The following is a 3,340-nucleotide window of genomic DNA, read 5'->3' on the forward strand; positions in this document are numbered from 1 at the left end:
GCACGCGTACGCGCGCGTGTTTGATCAATGCAATGTATTACACCAGTTAGAAGCCGCGGAGCTGCGCTTTAATTTATTTAATTTTTGTTGCTGGTGCCGTGGTCCTCTAACTTATGATCGCGACTGTACATGTAGACGATGATAGTACGAATACGGTTGCATGAAGACAGTTCCTTTTATTGTGATGCGGTGAAGAAGCGTTACAACTTGATCCGCTATGACCTTGACCGAACCTAATTGAGGCAGAATGTCGCACAGCGTATGGGCAGGGCTAGGTACTGCGGTGACCGACTGCATATCTGGCCTTATCCCAAAGGCGGTCCTAACATACGACCTCAAATCGCAAGTTTTCATGGGGGTAGATTCGAAAAACTAGCATGCTGTCGCGGTTACATACGATATGGAACTTGTTGCTATACGACGTGATGCACGTGGAACACAGGGAAATGGTTGGTTATTATTCTGATTTTCCATTCCTTTGTTTGTAGCGTAAAGGAAACTGGTGTAGGCGTAGTTGTTTTCACTCGTACTACGCTATACGGTGTGCACGCGTCGGTCATCGAGGAAAACACGGAGAAAAAAATCCGAGCACACCTAACCATTTCTTATGAGTTGTGAATGCGAAAGCATTGGTAACCAATTGAATGCCGCCGAGCGGTCCTTGGAGTGTCGCGCTGCGAGTAATGTAACATAGTGGTACGTGCTGCCCGAGCCATTAACTAGCAGCAGCCTGTGGTGCCAGCCCCACATGCCATTGATGTCCTGCAGGGCGAGAGACCGAGGAAGCAGCAGCGGACACCAAGGCCGGCAGGCGATAGCGGTACGCGGTGCCCGAGCCAGCAAGCGGCAGCAGCCTGTGGAGCTGACTCGCGCACTGCGCGCCGGGCCGGCTTCCGACAGGGAAAGCGAGGGTGACGTGTGTAGACGTGGTGCCCTCTCCGCTCACGCAAAACCTGGCACGCTAACGCTGCAGCAGGCCTTCCCTTTCGCTCTATATGCTCCATTGTGGTGCGCTCGTGACGTGGCGCCTTAACCAATGGGACTTCAATTGCCGTTTCGCTGCTACAGATTACAGACGCGGCTTTTAATTAAGGTGACAGGGTTTAATTAACGCGACCGCGCAGGCCCTCCACGTTGCGCAAGGCGTTAGTGAACAAAATTGAATTTCTCAAAGTAAAACCCGTCAGAAAAGTCGTAAAATACGACTTAACCAGAACCTAGAGACGTGATAGCGTCGGATTGTAGTTTTAATATACGAGAAAAGATGATTCAGTTGCGGGAAGCCTGATAAGCAGCCAGGAATCTTTGAATTCTATCGCGTTCCCCTCTTAAAGGCAAAACTTAAGCATCCTCCATTTTTTTTCTCAATGGGCCATTTGACGCTTTCGAATTCAATGAACACACGTTGAAGCAAGAGGCAGCCGAATTTTTCGCTCCCCTCTGCCGGCGCTCTCCATCAAGCCAGCGGTCTGACAGCGAATGTTCACTGTGAGCGAGTGAGGTTGCTCCATGTTTGCCTGCGCGTGCGGGATCGTAAGCTTGTTGTTTAATCAGTAAGGGATCATTACCTAAAATTTATAAGGCCAGTAAATCGACAGGCCTTACTTCGCGTAGTTGTCTAATACTTTGCTATCGCCATCAATGCATCGCCTTTTCGGGCTTAACTGCGAAACACTTAATATCGTGCCCATCGGTGTTCCACTAGCCGGGTTTATAGCAAGGTGTTCCTATTGTTTGGACGTTTTCGAATTCATTATCAGAATAATCACATGAAGCATTCAAGATGGACGCCGGAAATGTAAAATAAAAGAAATACATCTACTTCATAACTTGTAATTGAGTGCGTTTTAAACACCTTATCTTATTTCATAGCAATGATGTTTCTTATATTACTTGGATGTTTTAGCTCTGGTTATTCGCATGCAGGAGGAAATACCGATGTCACTGCTGAAGCGCGCGCAAGCTCCGAGACAGGGGATGCTACAGTAGACGAACGTACTGCAAATGATGAAAACCAAAACCAAAAGGACTGCATGATATGGGGGACGGCTACAAACGATAATGCAATGCAAAATTTCTGCGAACGATACTTCAGTGAGTGTTGCAAGCGGAAGAATCCAAATTACCAGTACACTCCAAACTCTTGCAGCATTCCTGCAAAATTAGAGCTTTAGAATGTACTGTTGGATTTATTAAATGTGACAGTATTTACGAGCGACCTATGAACATTGTGTACAATCATTTTCTAATTGTGCAGTTTCTGTGATTAGAATTACTCAGAAGTTTCTTTTGTGTAACTAGCCATGTTGTCTGTCTCAGATTTCAGCCTAATTGTAAAGGCAGCCACATTGTAGTCACTCGAAATATTTTTTGTTATTTTATAGTGCTTAATATCCTCTTTTACTGCTGTGTGGGCTTGCCAGAACGGCAGTAACAAAATGTGGCAGGAACGAAATGTGACAAGAGAAAATACCATTGGTAGTTCGAGGTGGTGAGGAAGAAGAATAATGAATGAGGATGGTGGTACTAAATATCAAAGAAAGCTGGGCTTATACGCAATTTACACATATGGATGGGATCCGGTGATCTTTTCTTAGGGTGGCGTGTGTGGGGGGGGGGGGGGGGGGCGCAGGCTGTGCACACACCCATTGCCTCATTTCCAGTCGCACACGCCCACTGGCTAAAGTTGTCTACACATACACATTAACAGTGGCAGTTTCCTAAGTGATTATGCCTGGGGATTCAAGTCCTTGTGCAATAGGCAAGACGGTATCCAGGACTCGCAAAGTAGGGTATATAGAAAAACACGAAGTTGATTCATTTTAATATAATTGTGCATTATTTTTTTCTGAATACCAAAGGTTAGAAGATACACAGCGAGGAAGCCCTTGCCTGTGTTTAGCGTAAGGCGCCGGTTTGACTCTGGGGCCATTTCTACTTCTTGGTACTCCCTAATGTGATTGTTTCGTAAAAGTGCTGGCCGCTAGCGAGGGCCGCAAGTAGTCCATCAGTCTTGGGTAACTGGTACTGTTCTTCGTCCAGTATTGGGCTCAGCGTAAGCTGAGTAAGCTTGTAATCCTCGCAGACCCTTATCGACCCGTCTCGCTTCAGAACCGGCATTACTGGAGCTGCGTACTCACTGCTAGTTACTGGTGTCAATATGTTCATGCGTTCTTGTCTTGAAAATTCTTCCTCAACAGGCACTTTGAAGGAAAATGGAGAGCTTCGAGCTTTAAGAACTTTAGACTCTTCACATCCTTAAAAACAAGGGTTGTCATCTTACCTTAAATTGTGCTTAACATTTTTAGAAGAGGTCCTTGTAGCGGTCCAGCAATTTCTC

The sequence above is a fragment of the Dermacentor silvarum genome, chromosome 9 (genome assembly GCF_013339745.2).
Source record: "Dermacentor silvarum isolate Dsil-2018 chromosome 9, BIME_Dsil_1.4, whole genome shotgun sequence".
In the NCBI taxonomy this organism is placed as follows: domain Eukaryota; kingdom Metazoa; phylum Arthropoda; class Arachnida; order Ixodida; family Ixodidae; genus Dermacentor; species Dermacentor silvarum.